This window comes from Chlorocebus sabaeus, chromosome 11, assembly GCF_047675955.1.
Source record: "Chlorocebus sabaeus isolate Y175 chromosome 11, mChlSab1.0.hap1, whole genome shotgun sequence".
Lineage (NCBI taxonomy): Eukaryota > Metazoa > Chordata > Mammalia > Primates > Cercopithecidae > Chlorocebus > Chlorocebus sabaeus.
Genome location: NC_132914.1, coordinates 73,702,881 through 73,719,867, shown reverse-complemented (window position 1 = coordinate 73,719,867; position 16,987 = coordinate 73,702,881). Strand labels below are relative to the sequence as shown.

Sequence of the window (16,987 nt, the reverse complement as noted above, 5' to 3'; positions counted from 1 at the left end):
CCATATATATTCTTTTTATAAAAATGTAAAGATTTAATAAACATTTCTGCCCTGTGATCATAATTGAATTATATTCTGAAATTAAACAAGTAGTGGGTAACAGGAAAAGTATACCTTACCCAATACATTTAAAAAAGAAATCACTAGTAGGATGGACTAAATGATGATGGGTCATTTTTTTCTCACTGTACAAAAAGATTTTACTCCAGAATAGTTTCATTTTCAGTTATGTTATTGCATCTTGAGTGACTCCATTATATATTTATGTATAGATTCTTAGCAATGTTTCTGTACCTAAAGTAAAGGTTCCCCCTTCAGTAAAATGTAGTCAGCTGGTAGCTTTATCATTAGTTAAGTGGTGGATTGTTTAACAAATTTACATTGTTGGAATAAGGTAGAGCCCAACTTTTCTGTCTTTTATATTACTGTGGAATTGAGAGTCACTATTAGATTGAGGTGTTTGTAAATTTTAATTTAGTGAATGTCCTTTGTTCAGGCTTCAGTGTAGGAACAGTCTAATGATTGATAGCAAAATGCAGTTTTGCTGACTTGTATTAACTTGGTCTCAGCCTTTCTTGAATTTCTGGTTCAGTCTTGTTTGGGGTTCTTAAATGATCAAAAAAAGTTAAACTTTAAAATAAGTTGTTAGTAGAGAAGAAAATGGGTGTGGAAATAACTTGGCTTATGAAGAAGGCTGTTGTCATGTTGATTTAAATGGAAAACGGATGGTAAGTTATTTTATTTTTACTATAATTTCAGAAGAAAAGTTAAGATTAAGCCTTGTCTGTAGAACTTACGTTTACTTTATCATAAACTTTACCTTTTTTTTTTTTTTTTTAAATCTATTGAACTGTCTTAGATTCTTTCAACTCAAATACTTTTGGTCTTATAGTGATATTAAAAATATCAGTAATAACTACAGTGGCTGTTTTTAAGTGTATGCTTTGTTAGACTGTCTTCATAACAGCTGTTAAAGGTAGATATTTGTTTATCCTCACTTTTTGAGGTAGGGAAATAGGCTCAGGGAGGTTAATTTTCTTCTGTAAGACTTTACAGCTTAAGCGATAGAACTGAAATCTGTCTGTCTCTAAATACTTTACTACTAAGATGTTGATTATATATCTATATTTCTGAATAGAGTGTCTTAAAATTTGTTGTTACCTTTCAAAGTATGTGTCCAAGTAAATGTTACTACATTTTATTACCAGACTCCTTTGGCTAAAGTAACAAAGTTTTAGTCATTTCTGGAGTGCAGTGGCGTGATCTCTGCTCACCACAACCTCCGCCTCCCTGGTTCAAGCGATTCTCCTACCTCAGCCTCCTGAGTAGCTGGGATTACAGGCATGTGCCACCATGTCCGGCTAATTTTTTGTATTTTTAGTAGAGATGGGGGTTTCTCTGTGTTGGTCAGGATGGTCTCAATCTCCCAACTTCAGGTGATTCACCTGCCTTGGCCTCCCAGAGTGATGGGATTACAGGCGTGAGCCACTGCACCCGGCCTTAGTCATTTACTATTCCAAATTTTGTTGATATTGAGAAGTTAAAAGTTGTTTAAAAAGTAGTGAGAGGCCAGGCACGGTGGATCACACCTGTAATCTCAGCACTTCGGGAGGCTGAGGCGAATGGATCACCTGAGGTCAGGAGTTCGAGACCAGCCTGGCCAACATGATGAAACCGTGTCTCTACTAAAAATACAAAAAAATTAGCCGGACATGGTGGCAGTTGCCTGTAATCCCAGCTACTGAGGAGGCCGAGCCAGGATAATCACTCAAACTCTCGAGGCAGAGGTTGCAGTGAGCCGAGATCACGCCACTGCACTCCAGCTTGGGCAACAAGAGCGAAACTCCGTCTCAAAAAAATAATTTAAAAAAAAGTAGTGAGAACAGTTTTTTCTTATTCATTAGGTTCCTTCTATGAAATATTTTAGCTAATTTTAGAGAAAGTAATACCGATCATTTCAGTGTAAACTACTGAAATATTCTGTATTTGAAACTAACATTGAGGTCCACTTTTGAGTTAGCTATAAAATAATCACCTTTGAACTGCTCGGTTTAAGCTAGTTACTGTTTAGATCTGGAAGAAGTGGATCAGAACATGAGCTCTGTAAGACCTTTAGCTACATGTTAAAATCTGAGCCCTGTCACTTAGTTGTATGACCTAGGTAATAAATTCTCCAGGTTTCCAGTTTCCTTATAAATAGAGATAATTGTAATATCTACCTCCCAAAGTTATTTTTAATATTAATTGAGAAAATATGTCTATGAGGTGCCTATTACAGGGCTGCACATACTGTAAACATCCATTAAATAAAAGCAACTATTTTTTTTGTTAATGTAACTATTAAGCCTTCTCTCCAAAAAGATAAATAATTAAAAGTCAGGAGAGGCCTGTGATGATTCGGTGATTGCTCCACACTAGAGTAGTTGGAGAAGCTTTCTTAAGAGGACAAAAACTTTGAATTGCACATGAACGTAGGGATCATAGGATTGAAAATGAGCAAGGAAAGCATGCCAGATGAGAGAATAGTGAGAGGCAAGGCTAAATAGGGAATTAATTGCTCAGTTTATTCAGGGTATAATTAGCAAAAAAAAAATTAAGAATGGAAGTAAGTGACTGATGTCTAGAGGAATAATGATGGATATGCCAGATAGAGACCAAATTTATGGAAGACTTTAGGTGCTAGACCAGGGATTTTGGACTTGATTCTATAAGTAATGGTTTGCCATTGAGTATTTTAATGTAGATGAATCTGAAAGCAGGGTATGAAATGATTTGGAGAAATGAATATTAAGAGAATATTATAAGACTGGGCGCAGTGGCTCACGCCTGTAATCTCAGCACCTCGGGAGTCTGAGGCGGACGAATCACCTGAGGTCAGAAGTTCAAAACCAGCCTGGCCAACATGGTGAAATCCCATCTCTACTAAAAATACAAAAATTAGCCAGGTGGGATGGTGGGCACCTGTAATCCCAGCTTCCCTGGAGGCTGAGGCATGAGAATTGTCTGAACCTGGGAGGCTGAGGTTGCAGTGCGCTGAGATCATGCATGCCATTATACTCCAGCTTGGGCGACAAGAGACAAATGCTGTCTCAAAAAAAGAAAAGAAAAGAAAAGACTATTACAGTGATCTTGGTGTGAGGTTGTGAAAAAAATCTGACTTTATTATTTTTGCTTTCCTTGTTGCACATAATACACTTTTTTTCTTTTTTGAGACAGAGTCTCACTATGTTGCCCAGGTTGGAGTGCAGGGGCATGGTCTCGACTCACTGGAACCTCCATCTCCCTGACTCAAGCCTGCCTCAGCCTTCCGAGTAGCTGGGATTACAAGCGCACGCCACCACACCAGGCTAATTTTTTTGTATTTTTAGTAGAGATGGGGTTTCACCATGTTGGCCAGACTGGTCTCAAACTCCTGACCTCAGGCGATCCATCCGCCTTGGCCTCCCAAAGTGGTAGGATTACAGGCGTGAGCCACTGTGGCCAGTCAATACTATATATATTTTTTTGAGATAGTCTCGCTCCGTCACCCAGGCTGGAGTGCAGTGGCGCGATCTTGGCTCACTGCAAACTCTGCCTCCTGGGTTCAAGTGATTCTTCTGCCTCAGCCTCCTGAGTAGCTAGGACTGCAGGCGAGCACCACTATGCCCAGCTAATTTTTGTATTTTTAGTAGAGATGGGGTTTCACCATATTGACCAGGCTGGTCTTGAACTCCTGACCTCATGATCCATCCACCTCGGCCTCCCACCACCCGCCTCGGCCTCCCACCACCCGCCTCAGCCTCCCAAAGTGCTGGGATTACCGGCATGAGCCACTGTGCCCGGCCCAATACTATATATTTTTAAAACACATTTGCTCACTTGTTATTCTAGTTTTCTAGTTGCATATGGTTCTATTTTTCTGGCAGTGCTGTTTGCCTTAGATGGCAGGTACTAAAAAGTATAGATTAAATCTGTGTTTCTATATGTGGCACTTGTATGCCACAGAACATGAGAATACTTTTTAATATATGGTTTAAACTATCTTTTGAAAGTTTACAGTTTTCATTCTAGAAATTAACTGCTCAAAATGCTTTAAAGAGTCAAATTCTTATGACTAGATTGAGGTAGACTAAAGAAGTGAAATACCTTTCTAGATTAAAGAAAATTGAATATGTTCCTCAGCTTAAGGATAGTCACTCTATCTTTTTTTTTTTTTTTTTTTTTTTTTTGAGACATAGTTTTGCTCTTGTTGCCCAGGCTGCAGTCCAATGGCGCGATCTTGGCCCACTGCAACCTCTTCCTCCTGGGTTCAAGCAATTCTCCTGCCCCAGCCTCCCAACTATCTGGGATTACAGGCATGCACCACCACACCTAATTTTGTATTTTTAGTAGAGACGGAGTTTCTCCATGTTGGTCAGGCTGGTTTTTTTTTTTTTTTTTTTTTTATACTTTAAGTTCTAGGGTACATGTGCATAACGTGCAGGTTTGTTACATATGTATGCTTGTGCCATGTTGGTGTGCTGCACCCATCAACTTGTCAGCACCCATCAACTCATCATTTACATCAGGTATAACTCTCAATGCAATCCCTCTCCCCTCCCCCCTCCCCGTGATAGGCCCCGGTGTGTGATGTTCCCCTTCCCGAGTCCAAGTGATCTCATTGTTCAGTTCCCACCTATGAGTGAGAACACGCGGTGTTTGGTTTTCTGTTCTTGCGATAGTTTGCTGAGAATGACGGTTTCTAGCTGCATCCGTGTCCCTACAAAGGACACAAACTCATCCTTTTTTATGGCTGCATAGTATTCCATGGTGTATATGTGCCACATTTTCTTAATCCAGTCTGTCACTGATGGACATTTGGGTTGATTCCAAGTCTTTGCTATTGTGAATAGTGCCGCAATAAACATACGTGTGCATGTGTCTTTATAGCAGCATGATTTATAATCCTTTGGGTATAAACCCAGTAATGGGATGGCTGGGTCATATGGTACTTCTAGTTCTAGATCCTTGAGGAATCGCCATACTGTTTTCCATAATGGTTGAACTAGTTTACAATCCCACCAACAGTGTAAAAGTGTTCCTTCCTATTTCTCCACATCCTCTCCAGCACCTGTTGTTCCCTGACTTTTTAATGATTGCCATTCTAACTGGTGTGAGATGGTATCTCATTGTGGTTTTGATTTGCATTTCTCTGATGGCCAGTGATAATGAGCATTTTTTCATGTGTCTGTTGGCTGTATGAATGTCCTCTTTTGAGAAATGTCTATTCATATCCTTTGCCCACTTTTTGATGGGGTTGTTTGTTTTTTTCTTGTAAATTTGTTGGAGTTCTTTGTAGGTTCTGGATATTAGCCCTTTGTCTGATGAGTAGATTGCAAAAATTTTCTCCCATTCTGTAGGTTGCCTGTTCACTCTGATGGTAGTTTCTTTTGCTGTGCAGAAGCTCTTTAGTTTGATTAGATCCCATTTGTCTATTTTGGCTTTTGTTGCCATTGCTTTTGGTGTTTTAGACATGAAGTCCTTGCCCATGCCTATGTCTTGAATGGTATCACCTAGGTTTTCTTCTAGGGTTTTTATGGTTTTAGGTCTAACATTTAAGTCTCTAATCCATCTTGAATTAATTTTCGTATAAGGAGTAAGGAAAGGATCCAGTTTCAGCTTTCTACTTATGGCTAGCCCATTTTCCCAGCACCATTTATTAAATAGGGAATCCTTTCCCCATTTCTTGGTTTTCTCAGGTTTTTCAAAGATCAGATGGCTGTAGATGTGTGGTATTATTTCTGAGGGCTCTGTTCTGTTCCATTGGTCTATATCTCTGTTTTGGTACCAGTACCATGCTGTTTTGGTTACTGTAGCCTTGTAGTATAGTTTGAAGTCAGATAGCGTGATGCCTCCAGCTTTGTTCTTTTGACTTAGGATTGTCTTGGAGATGCGGGCTCTTTTTTGGTTCCATGTGAACTTTAAAGCAGTTTTTTCCAATTCTGTGAAGAAACTCATTGGTAGCTTGATGGGGATGGCATTGAATCTGTAAATTACCTTGGGCAGTATGGCCATTTTCACGATATTGATTCTTCCTATCCATGAGCGTGGTATGTTCTTCCATTTGTTTATGTCCTCTTTTATTTCACTGAGCAGTGGTTTGTAGTTCTCCTTGAAGAGGTCCTTTACATCCCTTGTAAATTGGATTCCTAGGTATTTTATTCTCTTTGAAGCAATTGTGAATGGAAGTTCATTCATGATTTGACTCTCTGTTTTGTCTGTTACTGGTGTATAAGAATGCTTGTGATTTTTTGCACATAATTTTGTATCCTGAGACTTTGCTGAAGTTGCTTATCAGCTTAAGGAGATTTTGGGCTGAGACAATGGGGTTTTCTAAATATACAATCATGTCATCTGCAAACAGGGACAATTTGACTTCTTTTCCTAACTGAATACCCTTTATTTCTTTCTCTTGGGTCAGACTGGTCTTGAACTCCTGACCTCAGGTGATCCGCCCCACCTCAGCCTCCCAAAGTGTTGGGATTACAGGCGTGAGCCACTGCGCTCAGCCTATCTTTTGAAGTATTTCTAAAGTATTATTTCTTTTTTCTCTTGAAGCAAAGGAAACTGCTTCATACATTTTACTAGAGGACAAAATCCTTTATTGTATTAAAAATTGATTTTATAAATGGTTTTTTAGAAGAGAGCAACAATTTAAAAAATATGTATGAATGTTTGTTGTGTGTATAAGGGCTCTCAATTGAGAAAATCTTTAAGATTCTAATTCAGGTTGGGTACCTTGAATCCAAAAGCTTTCTGAGGTGGAAGGAACTGCACAAATGATTTAGTTCAGCAATTCTTAGAATATAGTCAAGGAATGTCTTTGTGGAGAGCCTAGAGATGATCCAACTTCCTGTAACTGATTTTTATATACTGGGTGAGTTATTGATAATTTAGAGTTGGTGATCATAAGGTAAAATTGCTGTGTTATTAGAGTTTATTCAAAGCCTTAAATCATATTCTAAGAAGTCCGGCTATCTATAAAAATTAGCACCATTTTAGAGCTTGTGCACGCAAATTAATGGAATTACACCACTTTTTGCTACAGTAAGTATTATTTTGAGCGGGTCACAGTTTTTAAATATTGCTATTTTTGTCCTTTTATAAATACTATGAGATTAACTTCATTATTATGATTATTGATTTAGTATATTATGTGGTGTTCGTGATAGCATCTTTCTAACAATAGTATTCACATTTTTTTTTAGTTTTAAATTTTTTGTAGAGACAGGGTCTTACTTTGTTGCCCAGGCTGGACTGTACTCGTGTCATCCTAGCTCACTGCAGCCTTGAATTCCTGGGCTTAAGTGATCCTCCCACCTCAGCCTCCAGAGTAGCTTGGACTACAAGCCTGCCCCACTCTTGTCTGGCCAATTTCTAATTTATTTTTAATAGATGCAGGGTCTCGCTATGTTTCCCAGGCTGTAACAACAGTAGTTTTTTATGTACAACTTCCCAATAATTGGCCTCGAAGGCATTGGTGCATTCAAATTTAATGATAATTTATTCATATGCCAATTACTAATCCTCTGAAAGTATTGTTGTACAATAGCACTTCTTTAAATTTTACCATTGGTCATTGTGCTCTTATCCTATTGCGACTATAACAAATTGCCACAGATTTAGTGGCTCAAAACAACACAAATTTATTTTCTTAGCAGTTCTGGAAGTCAGAAATCTAAAAGCAAAGTGTTAGTGTTGTTTTCCTTCTGAAGACTCTGAGGAAAGAATCCATTTTCTTGCTTTTACTAGTATCTAGAGAATGCATTCATCTTTTTTGGCTCATGGATCCTTGTATCACTTCAACCTCTGGCTTTTGTTATCACATAACCTGCTGCTCATTTAGGCCCTCTTGTTTCCTCCTTGTGAGGACACTTATGATTACGTTGAGCTCAGTTACATAACCCACTCAGAAAATCAGTTAACTGCCCTATATCAAGGTCCTTAACCTAAATCACATCTGCAGAGCCCCTTTTGCTATAGAAGGTAACATTCACAGCTTCCAGGGATTAGAGTGTGGACATCTTTGGGAGGCCGTTATTCTTTCCTCCAGAGCCAGTATTAACCTCTGGAGTAACCTAACTTATTGGAAGTGGGTCCTGTTGCTGGGTAACCCAAAGTCTGTGGTCTGCCCAGGCATCTCACCTGGGAAGTTGCCAGCTAGACTGAAGTCCTAAATAATGAGAATTCTTAGGTTGCAGGGATCTCCTTATGTAAAGTAAAAATAACTGAAAATTTTAGTCACCAGTTTATTATTTACATTCTTATTTTCTCATGTTAAAATAATTTCATCTTCCCAACAGCTGCTTGCTAACTTTAACAGTTTGTATTAATCATACATACAAGATTGTTAATAGAAGTTATTCTTGAACTGAAATGGAGTAGTAGAATGTATCCCAATGTTCCCATTACTCATCTTCAACAATTATCAACTTGGGTCGACATTGTTTCATCTATACTCCTACCTTCCTAAGCCAGAGTTTTTTTAAACAAATCTTAGATAAATCATTTTATTCATAAATGTTTACTGTCTGTATATATCTCTAAAATATAAAGACTTTAAAACTTTGATCATAAATACATTATTCCTAAAAATTAATAACGCTTTAGTCAGATAATTATTCAGTGCCTACACTTCCCTAGTTCTCTCAAATTCTTTTTTTTTTTTGAGACGGAGTTTCACTCTTGTTGCCCTGGCTGCAGTGCAATGGCATGATCTTGGCTCAGTGCAACCTCTGCCTCCCAGGCCTCAGTCTCCCGAGTAGCTGGGATTACAGGCATGCGCCACCATGCCCGGCTAATTTTTGTATTTTTAGTAGAGACAGGGTTTCTCCATGTTGGTTATGCTGGTCTTGAACTCCCGACCTCAGGGGATCTGCCAGCCTCAGCCTCCCAAAGTGCTGGGATTACAGGCATGAGCCACCATGCCTGGCTTCTCGTATTGTTTTTATAGTAGGTTGTTGTGTTGGACTTAGTTGATAAGTCACAAGTCTTTTTGAATCTTTTAAATCTTTCCTATATCTGTTCTTAATTTTTACCTTTCAATTTATTGAAAAAACAAGATAGTTTATTCTGTGGAGTTTTCTACAATATGAGTTTTCCCCTCATGGTGATATTTAGGGTGTTCATCAGTCCCTTATATTTCTTGCAAGTTGGTTGTTAGAATTAGAGGCTTGCACAGATTGAGGTTCAAATTTTTTTAACGATAATGATGTATAAATGGTGTTGTACATAACTGTCAGGAGGCACATAATGTCTCATTGTCTCTCTCTCTCTGTGATAATAGCAACCATTGATGATCATTGCCTAGATCTGTTAGTTCAATAGGGGTATACATCAGAATTCTAATTGGGTTAAAAAAGTGGAGGCTGGAAAGAATGATTATGATTAGTCTATACCTTTTGAGCAAGTAAACCAATCAACATACATTTTTTTAATGCAATAAAAAATTTTTTATTTTAATTTTTAAAAAAATTTTGTGTGCAAGTGGTGCGTAAATATATTTATGGGGTATATGTTTTGATACAGGCATGTATCACATGGAAGAGGGGTTATCCATCTCCTTAAGCTTTTATCCTTTGTGTTACAATCCAATTATACTCATTTAGTTATTTTAAAATGTACAGTCCAATCTACATTTTGTTAGGTATTTTGTCTTTTGCCACTTTATAGCTTTATTGAAACTTCTATTAAAGGGAGATATTTAGAAAAGGTCAAAATAATTTGATAGGTATACTTTGTTATACTGAGACAGCGTCTTGCTCTGTCGCCCAGGCTGGAGTGCAGTGGTGTGCTTCTGGGTTCATGCCATTCTCCTGCCTCAGCCTCCCGAGCAGCTGGCACTACAGGTGCCTGCCACCACACCCGGCTAATTTTTTGTATTTTTAGTAGAGACTGGGTTTCACCTTGTTAACCAGGATGGTCTTGATTTCCTGAACTTGTGATCTGCCCACCTCGGCCTCCCGAAGTGGTGGATTACAGGCGTGAGCCACTGTGCCCGGCCTGTTATACTTTGTTCACATCTCCATTACTTTAACTTCTGAAAGTTTTGTTAGCAGTACTTAAATATTTGTAATTGTTTGAACTTCCCAAGTGGGAAAATATTGGTCACTATTGCCTATTGTGTGAGTACTAAAGATTCCATCTCATTATATCATTTTTCTTTTTTTTTTTTCTTACCTTATTAGATGGTTATTCTTGTTAGAGGCTTGAGTAATGTAAAAATCATTCAGGTATATAATTGGACTCTGTAGTAAATTTGGGGAGCCTAGTTGGAGAAAGTGTCAACTTTTTAAAAGAAAAATAAATAACCAGTGGCATATAGAATATAACGGCAGAATTCCCAGCCACACATCTTTTGTGTTTCTATTATTCTTGGAGATGTTCTTAAAGTGGATTCCCAGGACTCTGGGACTCTCTAAGACCCTTTCAGAGAATCTGTGAGGGCTAAAAATTATTTTTTTTTTTTGTGATAATATCATGGTATTTGATATTATTTTTCTTTTTTTTCCTCATTAGGGCACAGTACAACTTTCCAGAGACCACATAAAACATGATGTCATTGCTCTGGTGGCTACTGGAGGTTATGCTTGTGAATTCTTTTTTTTTAGATGGAGTCTTGCTCTGTTGCCTAGGCTGGAGTGCAGAGGCACGACCTCAGCTCACTGAAGCCTCTGCCTCCCAGGTTTAAGTAATTCTTCCACCTCAGCCTCCGGAGTAGCTGGGATTATAGGTGCACCACCACGCCTGGCTAGGTTTTGTATTTTTAGTAGAGATGGAGTTTTACCATATTGGCCAGGCTGATCCCAAACTCCTGACCTCAGGTGATCCACCTTCCTCGGCCTCCCAAAATGCTGGGATTACAGGTGTGAGCCACTGCACCTGCTGTGAATTCTTTTGTTTTCAGGGTTTTTTTTTAGTTTAATTTTTTCTGAGGTATTTTTTGTAAAATAAGCTTTGTTTTAGAATAGTATTAGGTTTACAGAAAAATTGTAAAGATAATAGAGTTCCCATATATGTTGTACACCCCCCTTTCCCCTATTAAGAACATCTTATATTAGTGTGGTACATTTGATATAATTGATGAACTCATGTTGATACATTATTAACAGAAATCCATACTTGATTCAGAATTATTTAGTTTTTACATAATGTCCTTTTTATGTTCCAGGATCCAGTTCAGGATACCACATTGCATTTAGTTCTCGTGTTTCCTTATGTTCTTCTTGGCTATGACTGTGTGTCAGACTTTCTTTGTTTTGAATGAACCTTGACCGTTTTGAGGGCTGCTGGTCAGTTATTTTACGTAGCATCTCTGAACTGGAATTTGTTTGATATGTTTTTCGTGATTAGACTAAGTTTAATGGATTTTGAGAAGGAAGACCACAGAGATAAAGTGCTGTTTTCATCACATCATACCAAGGGTATATTCTGTCAGCATAACTTATTTTTGCTGTTGACCATGATCATGTGGCTGAGGTGGTTAGTAAATTTCCCATTAAATTTTTTTTTAATTCGGAAAATATTACTAGGCATAATCCACATATACCATAGCTCTTTGGAGTCTTCAACAGTTTCTAATAGTATAAAGGAATCTCGAGACCCAAAAGTTTGAGTTGCTCATCTAAGCCTTAAGCAACTAACACTTTAAGAAAGAATAATTGACAGCTGCCTGATATGACAAAAGGAACCAACAAGATGAGATTTGGGGGTGGGAGAGTAGAAGAAATAATTGATAGGGCCTTTAAGAATAAGGGAGTGATACCAAGATAAACTCTGGCTTCTTTATAACTCTGCTTAGTGTTGAGACAGGACCTCTACCTTTGAGTAGCTTTTTGACTTTGTTTCTTTCTTTTCTCATTTGGTAATTTAACAGATATTTGTTGAATGTCTACTTACTTTTCATTAATTTTAATATTTTGTCTGATTCATATAATTTGCAAATAATGTTTTTTTTTCCCTTTTTCTTCCATTCCTTATACAGTTGAGGCTGTGGTTTTATGAATGTGTGTCTGGCGGTGAGACTTGGGGTGAGGCTGTGGTTTTATGAATGTGTGTCTGGCGGTGAGACTTGGGGAGTCTTTTCTAGAAAAGTATTCATTCTGTGTAGGTTTTCAAAATTATTTAAAATTTAATATTCTGTTACTATTTAAATCTTTTATGCCTTCCTTTTGCATCTCTTATTTTGTAAATGTGGCACTTCTGTTTCATTCTTTAATCTTGCTTAACTTATGTATATTTTCCATCTTTTTTCTTCCTGATGACTTCTTTTTGAATTCTTTGATTATTCTTTTAGCTTATTAATTTATTATTGGATCGTATTCATTTTGCTGTTCGAGCCTACTGTATTTTATTTATCTGTATTTTTTTACCCAGTATTATCAGCTTTAAAAATATTTGCTTGTTCATGCTCAGTTTTATAATATCCTCCATTATCTTTTTAAACATGTTTATTAAGTTTTTGATGAGTTTGGTTCACCGATTTTCTTTTTTTTGACCGAGGTTGTTCAGTTTGTTGTCTTTCACAGCACTTGGGCTCCTTAGAATATTATTTTTGTTTGTGAGCTTATATTCTCTTAATAATATTCTTTGGGAATATTAACTGCCTTGTCTGATACTGTCCTACATAGAAAGGTAAGAGCCCAGGGACTAGCTTTTGACCGTTTTGGTCAATCTAGAGAATACATGTCTTAGATTGGAGAATCTTTTTTATTAAAATCATAGCTTCCACCTCGTTATCCCAGTTGCTTATATATTCTGTTTCTTGGGGGAACTTTTCTGTATCTCTGTTCTGAGCACACTTCTTATCCATAAACTGTCTCCTTAGTTGTAAACAGCCCATTTGAGAGAAAGCACAGTGGAAGGCAGTAGTCGGCCTCTCTGCCTGCATTTGGTATATGTGTACTGTAACAGTACAGCATGTGTATGTGCACAGTTTAAAAGCAAAAATGCTTACTTAGGACTGTGTTTAATGCCTCTGTATGGAATTAAATCATGTTTTGTGCTCATAGTAAAAACAAGGTGTTCAATGATTAGAGAGAAAAGAGCATAGAAAGATGGCTGGCTTCCAACCCTTCCTCCTGTTCCCTTCTCCTGGCCTTTTCTTTATCCATGATATTCCACTTTCTGCATCTTCAGGGATGGGTTCAGGGGCTAGGGTGGGGTGGGGACTTGTTACTTCACTAGTAATTCAGTTCTCACTTGCAAAAGCAATTGGCTTCTTCTTTATTGACTTTGCATTCTCTGTGTGTAGAGTGGCTGAAAGTGGACCAGAGATTTAAAAGAACAGCAGAACTGTTACACAGTTAATTCATATTAAGATCTTTGTCAAATGTGATACACAGTTTAAAAATGAAAAATAGAACTGTTAAGGAACCACCTGAAAAAACAGGCTGCCCTTTACTCAGTGTAGACAGTGAAATTATGTAACAGGAGAATAGACAAAGCTATTTGTTTTGCTAACCTAGACTTTGGGAGGAGAACTGGCTTTAAAGACTTATTATTTCCTTCAGTACCCATAAATAATGCAACTACTCAGCTTTTAAACATATGATAGTTTTTAAAAAGTATTGTCATTTGCTTTTCTCTCAAGTTTTAAGATATGCCAGAGCTTCTCATAAGCAGGATATAATTAAAGTTTAGACACCCACAGGTCCACATTTAACTCTTAATTAAAATGGTGTATGTTAAGAATCTTAAATTTAAGATTAAAATAAAATTTATGGGAGTCCCATAAAACCTCAGAAAGAAATGTGAAGGATTCAAATTTTAGCATATTGGAGATATGTGAAGATAAAATTTGATTAAAAGTCCAACCAAATCTCTACCTGTCTTTCTAGTGACAATAGAACAATAAAGAGATTTTTATCCATACCTCGGCTTAGTAGGTTTTCAGTAAGTTGTGATTGCTTCAGAAGTCACTGCTTCAGAAGTCAACTGAAGTTTAATAGGGTGAAAATAGCAGCAACGGCACAAGAGCAAGCTTGAGGATTGGGTGATGAATTTATGTATGTATTTGTCTATGTACATATGTACCTATAGACATAAAATTTAATTTGGGGCTGGTTGCAATGGCTCACACCTGTAATCCTAGCACTTTGGGAGGCTGAGGCAGGAGGATTGCTTGAGCCTGGGAGTTGAGGACTAGCCTGGGCAACATAGCGAGACCTTGTTTCTACAAATAATAAAAAAAATTAGCCGGTCGTGGTGGCATGTGCCTGTGGTCCCAGCTACTCAAGAGGCTGAGGTAGGAGGATTGCTAGAGCCCTGGTGGTTGAGGCTGCAGTGAGCCAAGATCATGCCACTGCACCCCAGCTTGGGCGACAGAGTGAGACTCTGCCTGCCCTCCAGAAATTTAATATTATTTTTATACATATGCACACAAAATTAAATTTTATGTATATATGTATGTGTGTACATACACACATGCATGTATATAAATTTATCCCCCCATCCTAAGCTTGCTCTTGCTCCAAAGCTGCTGTTTTCACCATATTAAACTTAAGTTGATTTCTGAAGCAGTCACAAGTTAATGAAAACCTACTAAGTTGAGGTATGGATAAAAATCCGTTCATTATTATACTGTCACTAGACAGACAAGTGGAGATTTGGTTGGACTTTAAATCAAAATATTTTAAAAAATTTTATGTTTTTAAAATTTATTTTATTTTATTCAAACATTTATTGGATTCAGCAAACTAACCTACCTTCATTAAGTACATTCTACACATAGTACCTTCGTAGATTCATGCCTATACTGTGTTTAGAGCAGGTTTTATTTAGGTCTTATGGGTAAACTGTTGGCTGCATTAGGGGAATTAGTAGAAAATAAAGCTAATAGAAATGAATAACAACTAATGTTTATTAAATTTCCACTGTGTGCCACCAGCTATTCAAAGTGCCTTGCCCATAAACTCCTTTAATCTTAAAAATAACCCTGAGATAGATAGAATTATGAGGATATAGAGACAAGGACACACATCTGGTAAGTAGCGGAGCTGGGATACATTTTGACTCCAGGGGTGAACCTTTAATCACTTTCCTATACTGCGTCTCTTTGAATCAGATCGTATGGGGCCTTGAATACTACTTTTACTGTTTGGGATCTTTGTTGTTAACACAGTATCAAATTGTTGAAGATTTTGGAGCAGGGAACCAGCCTGTTCAGAGTTGTGGTTTAGGAATATCAGCATGGCAAAATTGTGGAGTATTGGTGGGGCAACCAATTGAACGTTAGATTTATCTGGGATGTTTTCAAAAACTGATGCACAGCTACATTCCTATTCAATTGAATTAGAATCTCAGAGGGTGAGTTGCATATATTAGTACCTTTTAAAGTTCGTTAGTTGATTTCGATGTGCAACTAAGGTTGAAAACCATAGAAATAGAGGTGGTTAGTTCAGGGAATAAGTTAGCATGCTCTTGTGAAATCTAGATAAAAGGCAATTAAAACTTCTGTGGTAGTGGCAGCAGAATAGAAACTATGTAAAAGGAATTAGAGATGCAAATCAGCAGGACATGGTGATTGATTGGATGTGTGGTTTCAGGAAGATACTAAAGACCAATTTTACATATACTAAACATGTAGAATCTTAAAAATGATGTTAAGATGGTGGTATCCTCATTTTACAGATGCAGAAACTGAGATAAAGGGAAATTATGTAGCTTTTCCTGAGCTATACAAGAAGTAGATGATGGAGTCTGGACTTGAACTCAGGCCTTTGCATATCGAATTACATTTTCTTTCTATAAGTTTTAGGGCATTAATGTGTTTAGCATTAATTCATACTGGATGAGATGACACTGTTATAGATGACCATATACGATGCAGAGGGGATCATAAGAGTCACTTATTTTAGTGGAGTTGAAAAGTCATTATCAAAAAAGTGTTTTTAGACGAGGTAATGCTTAACCTGAGTATTGAAAGGAACTTAGGTATTTGCCTGGTGAAGGTGAGAATGGCATTGTAGACAAAAAGAGCTGTGAGAGTAACAAGTAAATTGTTCAACAACATGGTATGTTTGAAGAAGTGAAAGTAATTATCCGTTTGTCACTTTTGTGATGTGTAGGATTCATGGGTGTTTGGAGGAATGCATGACGTAAGATTGACAAAATTGCGAAGAGCCTTGAAGATGGGGTTAAATGTTTTTCTCTCCAGTTTTGGTAGGCTGTGGGAGCCTACCAAGTCCAAAACCATTGAACTGGTTCAACCATGTTGTTGAACAACTTTAGAAGGCTCTCTGTGATACCAGTATAAACTACTTAGGTGTAAGAAATTCAGGTGGCAGGTAGTAGCAGTAACTGTGGACATGAGAAATAAAGGATAAATATGATAGACTATGTAGAACTTTAGGACCTTGTCCTGGACTTAATATTAGGAGTGGAGGAGAATATAGATGAGGAAAATAAAAGTGAAGGAGAAGTTTAGAGTGACTTAAAGGTTTCTCTGTTGTGTGATTTGGTGGGAGGTACCATTCATTAAGGGAGAAAATATAGGAAGAAGAGCAGGGGCAGAGAGAGGAAAGATGAAGTCAGTTTTCCACATGCTGAGTTTGAGATGTGTATCCAAGCGGAGGTGTACAGAGGCTTGGTGTTCCGTACAGTTCCTCATTTAATCCTTTCTATAATACTGTAAGGTAGATGTTACTCTGTTTTTAAAAGATGAAGAAACCAAGGCTCTGAAAGAGTAATTTGCTTAAAGTCAGTTAGCTAGACAGTAGACAGCACTAGGATCTAAATGTAAATATTCGAATTCTCTTATTGAAAGAAAGGGCTATTTTTTTTGTTATAAACTCATCTATATTACACCTAGACTTTTAAGCATCTTTTTAAGGTTTTTATATTCATTACCTAATATAATTTTTGTATACATTGAAAAATATGTGATACATGATCTATTTTATTTAATCCAAAGCTTTATTTTCCTGTAACTATTAATAATTTTGGCTTTTTAAATCTAGGCTGAATATTT

General features: G+C 37.3%; 1 protein-coding gene across 7 annotated transcripts in view; it reads left to right on the top strand.

The window, feature by feature from the left end:
* The window catches only part of OSBPL8 (oxysterol binding protein like 8), a 216,489-nt gene that overhangs the window by 77,892 nt on the left and 121,610 nt on the right, over window positions 1–16,987 (top strand). The gene's annotated exons all lie outside the window — the stretch shown is intronic.